The sequence below is a fragment of the Benincasa hispida genome, chromosome 9 (genome assembly GCF_009727055.1).
Source record: "Benincasa hispida cultivar B227 chromosome 9, ASM972705v1, whole genome shotgun sequence".
NCBI lineage: Eukaryota > Viridiplantae > Streptophyta > Magnoliopsida > Cucurbitales > Cucurbitaceae > Benincasa > Benincasa hispida.
The window spans coordinates 1,568,062-1,586,692 of NC_052357.1; the positions used below are offsets into that span (position 1 = coordinate 1,568,062).

The 18,631-nt window shown below is 33.5% G+C and overlaps 1 pseudogene; it reads left to right on the forward strand.

Moving 5' to 3' along the window:
- Positions 1-10,664: 10,664 nt before the first annotated feature.
- Positions 10,665-12,654, forward strand: LOC120086233 (annotated as a pseudogene).
- The last annotated feature ends 5,977 nt before the right edge of the window (positions 12,655-18,631 follow it).

The window sequence follows — 18,631 nt, forward strand, 5'->3', positions numbered from 1 at the left end:
CTAATCATGCCACACTTGGTGGACCACCCTTATGCAGGCAAAAGTCCTCAAGCACATAACTTCACTAAAGAGTGGAGCAAAACCTCTGAGATAGCTCGTGCCTACCTGGAAAGAGCGTCAAGAAAGATGAAGAAGTGGGCTGATAAGAAGTGGAGGGCCCTCGAGTTTCAAGCCTGGGGACAAGGTCCTGATCAAGCTACGACTGGAACAGTTTCATTTCCGAGGCCAGGGAGACTAACGGCTAGTAAGGAAATGTGAAGGTCCAGTGGAGGTAATTGAGAAGGTCGGGAGAACCTCATTTAAGGTTCAGTTACCCTCATAGATGAAAGATTCATCCTGTCATCCATATGAGTATCCTGAAGCCCTATCATCCCGATCTCGAGGATGAACAACGAAATATGCTAAGGTGCCCACTGGTCACGATGAAGAATTCCGCTGAAAAAGAAGTTGCACAAATCTTGAATAAACGTATGTGCCGTATTGGAAGACCCAGACAAGAACTGACAGAGTTCTTAGTGAAATGGAAGGATCTCCCCAACGAAGAGATCAGTTGGGAGCGGGCCGAAGATTTGAAGAATGCAGCTCCAGCCATCGCAGATTTTGAACAAGGTTGGTTGACGGGGACGTCAACCAATTAGTGGGAGAGAATGTCACGGTCATGCTTGTCCAGGGCCTGTTGCCCATGGTCGCATGCCCGATCCAACCCCCTTCTAGCATACTTTCATATCATTTATTGTATTAGCTTAGTTATCTTGTTTTCTTTACATTTTCATTGTAAGTGACCACTCGCCCTTTTGCATATGCAAGGGTGCCAGTTGGCTTTTTGTTCAGAATGCACTATATGGAGATAAGACTAATCATCACTTCCCCATACCTGGAGTAGTACTCTATAAAGCTGTTATTGTTGCTTATTGCTTTCTAGCCTACTACAATCTTTCTTTCTTTATTCACACTCACAAAAACTCCTTACGAAAACCTTTTCTCCAAACCCGTTTTCTAAAACCGTTTTTCCAAAAATGGGGGTGGAGGTTGCGAGAGGCACTCGGTGTGCCACCGACAGTCCATATTCGAATTGGCTGACTTGTTCGTGAGCGGTAATAAGTGCCGCACAATTGCTAAGAAAAGCTCCCAAAAGAGCGATTGTGACATCTGGCAGATAGTGCAACTATACACACAATACTTACAAATAAAAAATACTCTTCCAAATTGACAATACTGAAAACAAAAGTAAATACAATATCAGGTTCTGCAAACTTGATCGAAGGTTTTAGAAAAGAAAATATTATTTTGCCTAGAGAAACAAAATTTACAATTGACAATACATTGTTCTCTAGTCTATAAAAGAGAAATCTTCTAAGTTTTAAAGATATACGTTGCAATAGTTATCATATTGACACTGATAGTAAGAATAATGTGGAATATCTATATATTATCTCTATTGTCTCAAATGAAAAACGTATATTGGAAAAATTGTCTGCTTTATCTTTTAGATTGTATTATACTCATATACGAATAATTGAAACATATGCAACAATGAACCTAAAGTTCATGATCGATTGGGTCATCTAGGATCTATAATGATGAAGAGAATTATTGAGAATTCAAATTGACACCCATTGAAGAACCAGAAGATTCTTCAATCTAATGAATTATCATGTAATGTTTGCTCTCAAGGTAAATTAATAATTAGATCATCACTAGCTAAAGTGGGGATTGAATCACCTGCATTTTTAGAACGAATTCATGATGATATATGTAAACCTATTTGTTGGGAATGCCACCAAAGTGGAGCCTTGGAAGTAGTCATGGTGTGATCCGTGATTGAACTTTATTGGATAGGTGGTATGCTCGGGTGAAAAGGAGTTAGCCTAGATATGAGTTAGACGGATGGATGACTGGAGACTTGGTGGTCCTTTGTTCGAGGGGAGGATTGTTGGGAATGCGACCAAAGTTCCACATTGGTTAGATTAGAGGAGGATCATGGGTATATAAGTAAAGATGACTATCTTTATTGGTATGAGGCCTTTTGGGGTGAAACTAAAATCAAAGCCATGAGGGTTTATGCCCAAAGTAGACAATATCATACCATTGTGGAGATAGTTTGAGGGTCATTGTCCCTATCAAATGGTATCAGAGCCATGCTCCTGAATTAACCATGCACATTAGAATCCTCGGTGCCGAACAAAGATGGAGCCATGCTCAGTAGAATCCTCGATGTCGAACAAAGATGGAGCCATGCTCGGTAGAATCCTCGGTGTCGAACAAAGATGGAGCCTTCGAAGTAGTCATGGTGTGATCCGTGGTTGAACTCTATTAGATAGGTGGTATGCTCGGGTGAAAAGAAGTTAGCCTATATATGAGTTAGCCTAGATATGAGTTAGACGGATGGATGGCTGGAGGCTCGGTGGTCTTTTGTTCAAGGGGAGGATTGTTGGGAATTCCACCAAAGTTGGAGCCTTGGAAGTAATCATGGTGTGATCCGTGGTTGAACTCTATTGGATAGGTGGTATGCTCGGGTGAAAAGGAGGCCTTTTGGGGTGAAACCAAAAGCAAAGCCATGAGGGTTTATGCCAAAAGTGGACAATATCATACCATGGTGGAGATAGTTTGAGGTTCGTCGTCCCTATCACTATTAACCCACCAAGTGAATCATTTAGATATTTTATGGTATTATGGTCACACGTGTGCTTAAGACCATTTGTTTTGATACTCTTGGTGAATTTACATCCCAAGCTTTTGATAATTATTGTATGTCAATTGGGATAAGTGTTGAACAAATTGTTGCTCATGCTCATACACAAAATGATTTAGCAAAATCTTTACATTTGCAATTAATTGCAAGACCAGTACTTATGAAAGCTAAGCTTCCTTCATCTGTATGGGGGCATGATATTTTGCATGCAACTTTACTTGTATACATTAGGCCAGTAGCTTATTGTTATCTTAATGAGATAAATTTTCCAACATTAGGGGGAGGAATTAAGAAATTGGAAAAATAAATTACATGAAATGAATCGTTATTGCCTTATTTAGATCCCTGTACAGATAAATGTGAACTTGAAGTTCAAAAAATAATTCATTTGCAAAATATAGCAAATCAATTACCAAATGCATTTATAGATGCAAAGAAAGTAACTAAGTCACATATACCAGCTGCAAATGTTCCATAAAAAATTGATATTCAACACAACAAATTGTCACTAATTAATCTTAAACACACCAAAAGCGTGGAAGACCAGTGGGTTCCAAAGATAAAAATCCTCGAAAATGAAAAATAATTAATAGTGAAAAATATTTGGTTGAGGATGTAAATACCCATGAAAAAAATCCTCGACATGGTTGGTATGAAAGATGAAATTCCTAAAGATAATAATGAGACTTTAACAAACTATGTTATGACAGGAAAAAAATGGAATCGATCCAATGTAATTATTGACAATATTTTTGCGTATAATGTTGCTCTTGATATTATATCTGAAAATAAGGATCCTGAATCAAAATCTGTTGAAGAATGTCGACATAGAAAAGATTGGCTTCAGTGGAAAGAAGCAATCGAGGCAGAATTAAACTGACTTTCAAAATGGCCAGTTTTTAAAGAAGGTGTCAAACCTGTGGGATACAAATGAGTATTGTTTAGAAAAAGAAAAGAAAATAATGAGATCACAAGATACAAAGTAAGACTAATTGCACAAGATTTTTTTACAAAGACCTAGTATTAATTATGAGGAGACATATTCTCTAGTGGTGGATGCAATTACACTAAGATATTTAATTAGTTTGACTGTGTATGAAAGCCTGGATATGCATCTTATGGATGTAGTCACAACATATTTATATGGATCTCTTGATAATAATATCTATATGAGAATCCCAGATTGATTTAAGGTACCTAAAACATTTACATCAAATTCCCATGAATAGTATTCAATAAAGTTATAGAGATCACTATATGGATTGAAACAATCAAGACGGATGTGGTACAATCGCCTGAGTGGATATTTATTGAAAGAAGGATATCAAAATAATCCAATATGTTCATGAAGAAATCACAATTAGGATTTGCTATTATAATTGTATATGTTGATGACTTGAATATAATTGGAACTCCTGAAGAGCTTTCAAAGACAATAGAATATCTTAAGAAAGAATTTGAGATGAAAGATCTCAATTTTTTTTTCTTTGCCCTAGTGCAAATTGAGTATTTAGCAGATAGAATTTTATTCACTAGTCAACTTATATAGGAAATATTTTGAAAAGATTTTATATGGACAAAGCACATCAATTAAATATTCCAACAGAAGTCCATTCATTGGATATAAAGAAAGATATATTTCGACCTCGAGAAGATAATGAAGAACTTCTTGGTCCTGAACTACCATATCTTAGTGCAATTGGTGCATTTATGTATCTCGCTAACAATACAAGACTAGATATTGCATTTTCAATAAATTTATTAGCTAGATGTAGTTCTTCTTCTATAAAAAGATATTGGAATGGAATTAAGCATATAATCCATTATCTTCGAGGAACAATCGATATGAGTTTATTTTAGTCAAATAAATCAAATTTTGATATAGTTGGTTATGCAGATTCTGGATATTTATCTGATCCACACAAAGCTAGATCTAAAACAAGTTATCTGTTTACATGTGGAGGAACTACTATATCATGGTGATCGGTGAAACAGACCATAATGGCCACTTCCTCAAATCACGCTCAAATTTTTGCAATTCACGAGGCTAATCGAGAATGTGTATGGCTACGGTCAATGACTCAACACATTCATGAAACGTGTGGCTTGTCTTCTAATAATAATCTTCCAACAATGATATACGAAGACAACACAACTTGCATAACTCAAATCAAAGGGGGATATATTAAAGAAGATAGAACAAAACATATTTCACCGAAGCTTTTCCACATTCATGATCGTGAAGAAAATGAAGAAATCGCTGTACAACAAAATTGTTCAAAGGATAACCTGGTAGACTTATTTGTTAGACATATTTAAATAATAATATGTTTAATTAAAGTATGAGCTATGTATGTGGATTAATAATTTATCACATTGGATTATTTTATTAGATTGGACCCTATTATGTGATCTAATTAATTGAGGTCCTAGATTCCTAATTGAGTATGGACTTAATAGGTAGAAGTCCATTCCTAGTTCAATTAGGGTTTAAAGGGAACCCTAATTGAACTAGTATATAAAGAGACCTTAAAGCTATAGTCCCCTATATACCAAAACAATAAGCACTCAGTCTTTCTTGAATCCCATCTAGAGAGAGATCCCACTAAGGCATTCGGAGTTTTGGTTGAGGAAGACCATAGTCATCCATCATCATCTTGAAGCTATCATCAATTTTGCAATGGAATCCAGTATGTTATTCCTGAAATTTGACATGAATGATCCTAGTGTTTATCTATTCAATGTAGATATAAAGAATTTATGCTAGCAAGTGGTATCAGAGCATGAATTTCATATTGGATTGTTAGTTTATGCATTTTCCATTGGCATTGTTGATTAAATTTTGGTTTCGGTAAAGAATTTAAAGAATTTAAAAAAAAATGGTCGGCTTACTATAGCAGCGTTGTAAACTCATCGACGGTAGGATGGAAATCTCGGCGGTCATTTTTTTCTTTGGCAATATGTGTTCTTACAACCCATATTCTTGTCTGTGGTATTTGGCATACCCATCACCGATTATGAATGATGTACTTGTGGTGGATTAAAGTGAATTTTTTTTGTTGATTATTTTGATTAAAAGTAGTTTCTTAAAGGTTTTTTTTAAGAAAAAAAAACCTTAGTTTTATTATTGTCAAAATTAATGATGTTCAGTTCAACATTCTTGACAAAAGTCCACCAATGTGATGAAATCCACTGAAAAAAAGTTAAAGACCGATTGAAGAAATTAGGTCTTTAGCTGCTGCAAGTTTTACCCATCAAGACTTTCGGTTAATGACTGACTGGAGTTGCCGTTGGGCGAAGGTATCGGTCAATTATCAATTAAAGCCTTGCCGGTGGTTCTTGGTTTTAATTATCAGTTCTTTTTCTTTAATTCTTAATGAATGACTTTATGAGTTCGATTTTAAAGTTGATTAATAATGGAAAAGTTAATTTTGTCGCTATTTTTTTTCTTTTTTTTTTTAATTAAAAAGTTATGTTAATACTTAATTGATGAATATGAGTTTCAAAAAAAAAATTGAATTGTGATTGATAATTTTGGACATTGGTGGTTTTTTCTTTTTTAAAGGTTAAAAAAAAAACTGATTGAATTTAGTGAATTTATTTTTTAATAGTTTGATAATATTGAATTTGTCAACTATTTGGATTAATTGCTGATTGAACTTCTTGCCCGCGTTTCTAAGTTTTATTGATTAATAACTTGGTAAAATTCTTGAAAAGGGTTCTTAGTTCTTGATTGATAAGTTTGTGAATTAAAATCTACAATTATGATTGTTTTTTGTGATATTCACATGTTTATGTTACTTTAATTGTATTATGTGTATGCAATTTTAAGTGAATTTTTGTAAAAGACTATTTGGTGTTCTTCCTCTTTATTTTGTATAATAATATATTATTAAATTATTGTATCTTATATTTAGATTGAATTGTCAAAATTAATATGTACCAAAGTAGCCTCTATTATCTAGATCGTTTTAATTATGAAATATAAGATGTGCATATTCATGAATTTACGTAGATAATTATCGGTCCAAAGAAAGATAATTATTTGGCCAAATTGTGGGTATGCATGTGGTAATGAGTATGTGGCAATTGAAAGGATTGCTCATGTGAAAAATAGTCTGTCCAAAGAAAGGCTATTTTTTGACAGAGTTAATCGTCAGTACTTTAATTACTACGTTGAGAGTACCATTTACAGTTGGTGTTTTTTGCCCAAAGGCTGGACATCAATGTTGTGCTAGGTATCTTGTTAAAGGGGCCCACCACATATGTGAAATTATTTTGTTATGTTTTAATTGTGAGCATATGTTTTGTTGTTTATTGTTTCAGTTGGTCTTACTTAAATATCTGGAAATCTAAGTTCAATTCCTAAGTTGAATGGATCGAACTTCAAGATTTGGAAAGAAAGCCTAGAGATACTTCTTAGGTGTATGGATTTGGACCTTGCATTAAGGACCGATAAACCTACTTCTACTGAGGAACAGCCAAATACGGCTAATATAGAGAAGTGAGAACAGTCAAATTGTATGTGTCAGATGATCATTAGGCACTTCGTTCCGGAGTCTTTTTAGGGCTTTATCACGGAAAGTGAAAATGCTAATAAGTTCCTTGCTCAAATTGAGAAATATTTTGCTAAAAATGAGAAAGGGGAAGCAAATAGTCTTTTGACTTCTTTAACTTCTATGAGCTATAAGGGAAATGGAAACATAAGGGAGTACATTATGGAAATGTCCAATCTCGCAGGTAAATTAAAGGCACTTGATATCGAGATAAATGAAAATTTACTCGTGCATTTGATACTTATCTCTCTTCCTGCACAATTCACTTAGTTTAAGATAAGCTATAATACTCAGAAGGATAAATGAAGTATTAATGAGCTTATCTCACAATGTGTGCAAGAAGAAGATAGGATTAAGAGAGAAAGGACAGAAAGTGCTCATTTGGCAATAGGCTCTCGTGATAAGAAGAAAAGGAGAATTGTGGATGTTGCAGAAAGGACATCTCAACAGAATAAAAACAAGAAACAAGCTACTGAAAATCCTTGTTTTTTCTGCAAAAAGAAAGGTCACTTCAAGAAAGAATGTCCCAAGTACACCAAGTGGCGTGTAAAGAAAGATAAACTTCTTACTTTGGTTTGTTCTGAAGTTAATTTAGCTTCTGTACCTATAGATACTTGGTGGGTAGATTCTGATGCTACTACTCATATAAGTATATCAATGCAGGGTTGCCTGTGGAGCCGGCCGCCAAGTGATGCTGAAAGATTCATCTATGTGGGCGATGGCAAAGCAGTTCCAGTTGAAGTTATTGGAAATTTTAGATTACTTTTAAAAACTGGTTGTTATTTGGATCTAAATGAGACTTTTATTGTACCATCATTTAGACGGAATTTAGTTTCTATTTTCAGTTTGGACAAATTTGGTTTTTCTTGTTCTTTTGGAAATAATAAAGTTAGTCTTTTTCAAGATTCTAAGCTTATTGGTACCGGTTCTTTAATTGATAATCTATATATGCTTGATTCTTTTGCTTCATTTAACAAGATCCTGTTATCTAATTCATATGGTACAAAGCGTAAATTAAATGAGAATTCCGCTATGTTATGGCATAAGCGTTTAGGTCACATCTCTAAAAAGAGAATTTAGAGACTTGTGTCAGATGGAATTCTTGATTCCCTTGATTTAAGTAGCTTCAACGTTTGTGTGGAATGTATTAAAGGAAAATAGACAAACATAAGAAAATTAGGTGCCAATAGATGCTCAGACGTCTTAGAACTAATACATACAGACATTTGTGGTCCATTCCCTATGACTTCTTGGAATAGACAACAATATTTTATTACGTTCATAGACGACTATTCAAGATATGGGTAACTATATTTAATTCATGAGAAGTCTCAATCCTTGGACGTTTTCAAAACTTCAACTTGGAAAGAAAATTAAGGCTGTCAAATCTGATCGTGGTGGTGAATATTACGGTAGATATGATGGATCAGGTGAACAACGTCCAGGGCCCTTTGCCAAATACCTAGAGGAATATGGAATCATCCTGTAATACACTATGTCGGACAAACCCAGCATGAATGGTGTAGCGGAAAGGCGAAATAGAACACTTAAGGATATAGTAAGAAGTATGATTAGTCATTCTTCTCTACCAGAATTCCTTTGGGGTGAGGCACTAAAGACTGCAACATATATCCTTAATAGGGTACTTAGTAAAGCAATAGCCAAAACCCCTTATGAGTTGTGGACAAGAAAGAAGCCTAGTATTAGGCATCTTCACATATGGGGTTGTCTAGCTGAGACTAGGCCTTATAGGCCTAATGAAAGAAAATTGGACTCAAGAATTATTAGCTGCTATTTTGCTGGGTATTTTGAACTCTCAGGGTTTCAAGTTTTATGATCCCACTTCTAGATCATTGTTTGAGATAGGAAATGCTAGATTCCTTGAGGATGTTGAGTTTGGGGGGAAGATAACATAAGAAAAGTTGTCTTTGAAGAGGAATTGGTTTCTTTTCCTCATGTGATTATAAATGATGTTTAGGCTCCAATTCCTGACTTCATTATTGAACCAATTATAGAACAAGACAACATTGAAGTCCCCGTTGTTGAATCAGAAGTTCAAATTCAACAACCTCAAGAAGTGCCACTAAGAAGATCTACCAGAAAGAGAAGAAGTACAATTCCAAATGATTATATTGTGTTTCTTCAAGGACATCAGGATGATGTGGGCGTAATGGAAGATGATCCAATCAACTTCCAATAAGCTTTATAAAGTTTTAACTCTCAAAAGTGGATAAGTGCTATGGAAGAGGAAATAAAATCCATGAAAGACAATGACGTTTGGGAAATTGTTGAACTGTCATCAGGAGTGAAACCCATAGGTTGTAAATGGATATTTAAAACCAAAAGGGATTCACATGGCAATATCGAAAGATATAAGGCTCGTCTTGTTACAAAGGGTTTTACTCAAAAGGAAGACATTGATTACAAAGAGGACCGAACCCCCAAAGACCAAGAGAGCGCAACATGTAGAGAAAGGGCATAATAATTTTGCTTAACTTTGATCAAATCTTTTTTAAGCCTCTTTCTCCTTTTTTTTTCAAAAATTAAATATCATCAAGCTGGATGAAAGGATATATAATAGGAGATATATGCATGATATTTCTTCTTCCATTTTTTCTTTAATATTTACAAAAAATATTATGGAAAAAAAAAAAAAAGAATAATTATAAGAGAGATAAGATGAGAGAAAGAGGGGGTTTTGTAGTTGAGTTAAAGATAGTTTTGTTGGAGAGAACAAAAATGGTCCTTTCATGTTTTGTTCTTTGTATTGTCCAAATACAAACTCACTCCCCTTTCTTTTCTTGTCTCCTCCATTAACTCTCTCCCCCAACCACTCAACAATGGTGAAAAAACCACCACTCCTTTCCAACACTATACTACTCTCACACCCACCCTTGTCACCATCCCTTCCTCTCTCTTCTTCTTCTTCTCTGATCTTCTCTCTCTAACACTTCTCATTTCACACCTCATTTTCTTGAAAGTAATATTTAGGTATAGTCCAAATTACCCATCGTCGTCCGTTTATTAAAAAGTTGTCACGTGGCAATTTGTGATTTGCTATCTATGGTTACATTGGTAGTTTATGTGTTGCACAAAAAGTGATGCAGTCCAATGTTTAATATCTCTGTTTCTATTTTAATTCTCTTATTCTTTCTCTCTTGATGTTTATGATTCTCTCTCTCTCAAAGGTTGATTATTAGTATTGGGTGGTGAGTTGAGAGTTGTCAGCATCTATAGGGTCATGATCATCTCTATAAATACCAAGTTTATTCCATATTCTCTTTGCCTATTTCCATGTTTACAAATTACAACATCTTATGTTTCTCTTCCTTTACTCTCAAAAACTATCTCTTAGCCTACCACTCTACTTTCTACTTCTTTTACAAAAGAAAAAAAAAAAAACAACACACAAAAACATGGGAAGCATCAAAATAGACCGAGGTCTTGCAAATCCCACCCTGATCCACATCCCCGCTCACAAAAACCTCGACTTTGATCTCTCCATGAACTCGCCGATCCTATGATTGGATTCAACCTGATTTCTTTCCCTTCCTTAAACCTCTCTAATAATCTCATTCCTCTCTCTGACTCTGTTCCCCTCATTGACCTTTCTCCCCAATCCTCCTCATCTCATTGGCAATTGCTTTCGTACTTGGGGGCATTCCAAGTCATTAACCACGGCGTCCCCATTCCCTCCTTCACTCCATTGAATCCTCCGCTAATTCCCTCTTCTCCCTTCCCCTCCCCACAAGCTCAAGCGCTTCGTCCCCCGACGGCATCTCCGGCTTACGCCTCGTCGTATCTCCTCCTTCTTCCTAACTATGTGGTCCGAAGGCTTCACCATCCTTGGCTCCCCTCTCGGAACACTTCAAAAAAACTCTGGCTCATGACTACACTCGTTATTGGTATTGTAACAGCCCCATTGAATAATTTACTTTTTATATTTTTTAAGAAATATTAGTATCTTTATACATCTTCATCAAACTCTTCTAATCATTTATGAAAATACTTTTCTTTAGAAAAAGGTAAAATTAATTAATTGATTTTTAAAATTTATAGTGATATAATTAGAGAATATGATCGGAGATGAAGAGTCTATTGGAAGGCTGATGTGGCTTCGTGGAGAATTAGGCATAACTCGAGAGGATGTAATTGGGCCGAGGCTGAATGGGGTTTCAAGACGTGTAATGCAGCGACCCAATTGAACTTCTACCCGGTTTGTCCGGATCCAGATCGGGCAATGGGACTCGGAGCTCAATAAGACACCAAGCCTTTTAACAATTGTATATCAGAACAACACAAGAGGATTACAATTTTGAGAGAAGGGAACCGGTGGGTGACGGTGGAGCCTGTACCGGTGCACTTGTGGTTCAAGTTGGAGACTTGCTTCATATTCTTACAAACGGGTTGTACCCAAGTGCCGGTTCATCAAGCTGTTGTGAACCGGACCAAAAACGTCTCTCAGTGGCATACGTTTTTGGGCCGCCAGAAAGTTTGCTGGAAATTTCACCGCTAAAGAAACTTTTGGGCCCGAACTCAACCACCGCTTTACCGCACGTAACTTGGACTGAATACCTCCGTAAAAAAGCCGAACACTTCAATAACGCACTCTCATCTGTCCGCTCTTGCGCTCCTCTCACTGGACTGTTAGATGTCAACGATCATAGCCAGGTTAAAGTAGGTAACCTCCAACTCCTCCCAAGTCTAAAAATACATTTAAAATATAATGTTAATTTTACTCCAATATGATTAGGAATGTTTTTTCTTCTCTCTTTTATTATTTTAATTTTCATAGAGTTGTCTTAAAAAAAAAGGAGTTTTGCATGTGGCGTAGTGAGTAATATCTAATCCATAGTTGTATGTGTGTTTGTGTGTGGACTGTGGATTAGTATAGTGTGTGTGGAGAGAAAATAAACTTTAATGAAAATATTTGAGAGAGAAAAAAAAAAGATTAATTTTTTTGGCAGCGTTAAAAAGGACATATATCTATGAAATTTAATCTGTATTCGTGTGTTTAATTATTGATTGATTTTGGGGGATGGGATGGAAATAAATGACATATTTCATCTTTTCTTTTCAACAAGTAATGACCTTAACATTGCCTCAGAGTGCTTTTGAAAATGATTAACTCAATCATTAACATACGCTTTAAATCTCTATTTAGTTCCACTAATTATGTTTCCCGTGTAGTCTCACATCATGCCAAGTGGGTTATAAATCACCTAATATGCAGATTTACTATATTGACAAAAACAAAATCTTATATAAAAAGAATTATTTTGATGTGTGTTTCCAAAGCAATTAAGGGGATGGAATCTTTACAAGTGTTTTACTTTTGTATTTGAGTGAATTTTTCTGTAGATGTTGGATACACATTGTTTGTCTCGAGGTTTGTCAAGCATATGAAATTTTTAACACATATACTTTGTGGATTCCAACAACTACCTAAACTCCAACTCTTTTTTCTTTTTTTTTACACTTCTAGACTTAAGGTTTCATGTTAATTGTGTTTCGAAAAATCGAGTAAAAACACAATTGGTAAGAAAGAAAAGAAAATATGTTAGATGATATAATAATAAATTTAACATAAGTGATTAGTTTAAATTTTTTGGGTTAATCGATGATTTAACATAGTATCAGTACAAGTGACTTAAGAGTCATAGGTGATCAAGAGGAGACTGTTAGATGATATAATATTAAATTTACATTCAACCTTTATCTTAAAGATTGTGAGGTATTATCATCTTTTCAACGTGAGATTCCTCAACATGTCTCTCAAGTCAAATGGTGCCTCTTTTAATTCACTAATCTTGAGATCGATTTTTTAGTTAGAATCTTTATGCATAATTTAATTTAGTATCATAGTCCATGTAAGCTCAAACGGGTATTCAATCTAAAAAAATCTAATCTAAGAATGATGAACCTAATCAACACCATCTTGAGAGGACATACGAGAATTCTTAAAAATACTTGAACTACTTTCTTATTATCAATCGAGAATGAAATTCTATGTTTAACTCTTATATTTTGTTTGGGAGGAGGTGGTGGTTTGTCCTATAAAAGACTGCAACCACGTGCTTGTTGGTCTTTGGGCTTTTCCAAACTTGCCGGTCTCAAGAAACCATAAACCTACCATCCTCCCCTTTCCTCGGATGGGCAAGTTTTTTACCGTTTTTTTCTTCCTAATTTTCTTTACGCACTTCAGTGTAACCCTAATTTCTTCATTGTTTTCTCTATAATCTATATGTGTTTTCATTATATATCAATAGAAAGGATTGTAGGAATAAAATTATAGAATGCTTTTTTAAAAAAATTGATACTTTATAAGGGCTAAGAGAAATTAGAGAAAACAATTACATAAAAACGAACAATGTGGCAGCGTTATCATTTGCAAATCATTTCTAATATGAGAACAAAGAGCAGTAAGACAATGTTGTCATTGTAGAAACTTAAGAGTAGGGGTAATGACTTATGTTTTGATAGTATGTTCATGATTAATAAAATGATTTTGAAATATTGATATCTTGGTCTTTTTATCACGAATCTGCGATTTCAATGCACCTATTTTTTATTGTACTAAAAAATATTGTCTTTGAAATTAAATAAAAAATTATTAGATAGAAGAAAATTGGAGAGAGAGAGACAAATCTGAGAGAAAAGAAATTGGGGAGAGAGATAATATTTTGTAATGAGAAAATGTTGAAGAAAAAACAAAAGTGACAAATATTAAGAGATTAGGAGGAATTTTTAGAAGAAAATTTCTCAAAATTATTATAAGGTAATAATAGGGTGAAAGTAGGAGGACAATTTCAAGATTCATAACAATAGTAGATATAAACAAACCAATTTTCTACTAATATTTGACAAGAAAAATATCCCTTTAGAAAAAGCATCTTTGAACCAATTTAGAGCTAAGAATGCCAAAACTTTATTTTTAAAAAGTCAAGTAACTTATAAATATAGTAAATATAGCAAATATTTCTACCAGTTTTTCCATTTTAAAACAACTGCTCTTAAAATATTCTATTAAAATTGTAAAGCAAAAAACAACTTTGTCAACAATGAAATTCTAATTTTCTTCGCGGCACTTTTAAAGTCTCGACATTCCTTAAGTAAAAATTAGGAAAGTACTATAAAAATAAAATTAATAAGCAAAAAAGAAACTCGTGATTATCTTCCAATATTTTGGTTGTGATCCTCACAAGTCTACTCAAAATAGTGCTTTTTCAGGTTTACTATTTTTTGAATCGATTTCCAATTATTTTCTTAATCAAATACTTCTTTGAATTTATCTGTTGAGAATTCCACATTGAAGAAACTAAGGATCTCACACTCCTTATAAGATGAACTACTTTTCTTTTACCAATTGATTTTGAGATGAAACCTCAAATTATCAAATATTACTCGCGCTAGTATCATATTGATTACATAAGGTGAATCAAATAAAATGAGCAACGAAATGTCACAATGTATATTCATAAAAAAGAAATAAGCATGTTAACTTATTTAAAAATCCTAAAATATTTATTACTCATTTTAATATATTTTTTTATTTCATATTATTCTAGAAATGTACATGATCATTGATATTTTTCGTAAAATTAAGTTAGGTACATTTTCATCAACATCGATATTTCAATTACCGAGTCTTCCACAAAAATTAAAAAGGTTAAAAACAAAGCAAGGGAAAAAATTTGTTTACTACAATTTGGAAATTTACATTTTTTTTGGGTCACATATCCTAATGGAGATGTATACATTAATTGTTAGGAAGATAGTACCGTACCTGTGGCGTCCATTTCAATCACATCAAATTAATAGTCTGCCTATGCTCCTAACTCTTAAGTCTTAAATATATAATCTCCAAATTTATATTATCACATGTATACATTCTTTAGTTTGTTCCGTACTAAAAAAAAAAAAAAAAAAAAATTCTTCTAATTTTTACTCAAAGCGTTGGATGTTTGATATCAAAATTTAAATAGGAGAAAACGCACTTGACTTCATGTGATATCATGGTAAAATTAAAATAATTTTAGAGAAAAAACCATATCAAACAAAGAAAATAGCTTCGATGCTAAAATATATTATGGAGAACGGTAAAAGAGGAAAAAATTAGAAGTTTAGTTGTCTCCTGTAGAAACTATAATAATGTATTTTTAAGAAATTTAATATAGTATTTAATCCTACTAGGATTAAAATATGGCCCCCTTTTATTGAAATAATGTAACAAATCATGTAATATGAGAATTTTCAAAATTTGAAATTATTGATAAATTGCAAGGCATTATTTGTTTGAAATATATACGACATTATTGTCAATACGAACATAAGTTTGTTACTTTATTATAAGGCAAATAACATATATTAAACTATTTAGAACTCAAAATTGTTAAATATATCACTCAAAATTGTTAAATATATCAATCTTTTTAGAGGTCACTGAGATATATATGTGTTATCCAAATATTTACAAATGAAAAAGGTCATAAAATATATTAAGTAAAATTGTTATGAAATTGAAGAGCCTAATGGAGTACAACAGATATGGAGAAAATATATATATATATTAATATTATAATGATAATAAATAATGAAATATATTAAATTAAAAATAACTAAAATTATAATTTTATGGAAAAAGAAGCAATAGAATAGAGAAAATATGATTTTATGGAAATAGGAAATATATGAAATTTTCTTTTTATTCTCACCAATTGCATCATTTTAAATCCACCAAATGTCATTATTTATAGGCAAAGTGGCAATAGGATGTGGACTTACATGAATATCAAACATGAATTATTACAAGACATATGAACAACATTGAAAAAGACACATGGCTTTTAGAACACTAAGCACTGGGCATATATTTTTATGATGTTTATAATACTCCCCCTTAGATTCTCATATATATATATATGAAAATATGCCTTATTAAAACCTTACTAGGAAAAATTCGATGGAGAAAAACCTAGTGAAGGAAAAATAGTACATATTTCATATAATAATTACTCCTACAAGAATACAATATATTTACTCTCTCATTGAAAACATTCACTTAGGATCTCTGAGTCGCCGCATTCCAAATGTTGTGCACCAATTTTTCAAAAGTTGTGGTTGATAATGTCTTTGTAAATAATGTTAACATAAATTCTTTATATCTATATTGAATAATAAACATTAGGAGTCATTCATGTCAAATTGTCAGGAATACATACCGGAATTCCATTGCAAAATTGATGATAGCTTCAAGAATGATGATGGATGACTATGGTCTCCTCAACCAAAACTCCAAATGCCTTAGTATCTCTCTCTAGATGGGATTCAAAAAAGACTGAGTGCTTATGTGTTTTGGTATATAGGGGACCATAGCCCTAAGGTCTCTTTATATACTAGTTCAATTAGGGTTCGATTAAACCCTAATTGAACTAGGAATGGGCTTCTGCCCATTAAGTCCATACTCAATTAGGAATCTAGGGGCCTTAATTAATTAAATCACATAATAAGGCCCAATCTAATAAAATAACCAATGTGATAAATTATTAATCCACATACATAGCCATACTTTAATAAACAATATTATTTAAATATGTCTAACAATCTCCCACTTAGCTATGTCTATGTACCTAATATAATTAAAATCACATAAACCTTAAGCACGCATAACAAGGTTATTTCAATAATATAATTTCTCTTTTAGTTCAATCTGGTCCATCTCTGTATTAGTATTGAATCAAGGCGGCTTTCGTCCCTATCATTGTAACTAAATCTTCCTTGATCACCAATTTCCAATACATTCAATGACATAGATCAAGTATGGTGGATAGCATGGAAACTACATGCAAAAGTGATCTGGATCATGCCTATTTTCAATTGGTCCAAATTCCTTAATGAGATCATTCTAAAAAAAAAACTTTATGCTAAACTGCATGCATGATAAGCAAGTTCAAATAATAAAAACTAACCCATCAACTTTATTCTATATAGAAAATAAACAAATAAGGTCAAAGAACATCCTCAATAACAAAACTTCCACTAAACTATGGAATCAGAAAAGTGACTAACACTATGTGAGCAACATGCTCATGAAAAACTTTAAGTGGTAAAACCTTTAGTCAATGGATCTGCCACCATAGAGTTGTTTCTATGTGTTCTATTCAAAATTTGACCATTCTGAACTCTTTTTTTAACAACCAGAAACTTCATTGTCTACATGTTTTGACTTTGTATTGCTTCTGTTGTTGTTGGAATTACATCACAGCCGACTTATTGTCACAAAATAATTTTAGTGATCTTTCTATGCCAACCACTATCCGCAGCCCAGTGACAAAATTTTGCAACTATATTCCATGATTAGATGCCTCATAACATGCTATAAACTCCGAGCCATGGTAGAAGAAGCCATAAGTTGTTTGTTTAACACTTTTCTAGGATATAACCCCTCCAGCCAACATGAAGATATAGCCTGAAGTGGATTGAAATGTGTCTTGAAATCCAGCATAATTAGAATCAGAATACCAATGATCTTCAAAACTTTTGATCTCCGATAAGTGAGCATATAATTTTTTTATTCTTGTAAGTACCTCATAACCTTTGGCTACTTTCCAATGATCCATCCCCGGGTTACTCAAATATCTGCCTAACACTCTAACTATGAACACAATATCTGGATGCGTACATACTTGAGTATACATTAGACTTCCAGTGGCCGATGCATAGGGAACTTCTGCATCTTCTTAGTCTTGAGTGTGGTCTTGGGGCATTGACCTAAATGAAATTTATCACCTTTAGCGATCGAGGTATCTTCTGGCGCACAGTCTTTCATGCCAAATCTACTCAAGATCTTTTCAATGTAGTTCTTTTGTGACAATTCTCAAAATACCTTGAGAACGATCTCGCAGTATTTCAATTCCTAATACAAAAGAAGCATCACAAGATCTTTTCATCTCAAAAATTCTTTTGAGAAATCTCTTAGTGTCATGCAATTAAACCTATATCATTACTAGCTATGAGTATGTTCATCAACATATAACACCAGAAAGATTGATTTACTCCCACTGAACTTGTGATATACACAATCTTCCACAATGTTCACCTCAAAAACCAAATGAGGTTATCACTTCATGGAATTTGTGATACCATTGATGGGAGGCTTGCTTGAGACCGTGATGGATTTTTTAATTTGCATACCATAGACTTTGAATTATCGACACAAATTTTTTTGGTGGTACCATATAAACCATCTTCATCAATGTTCCTATTGAGAAACACAGTTTTTACATCCATCTGGTGTAGCTCTAATCAAAGTGAGCTACAGTGTCATGATTACCCTAAAAATAGATGCTTCGATGAAAAACCGAAGAGAAAAGTCCTCTTTGTA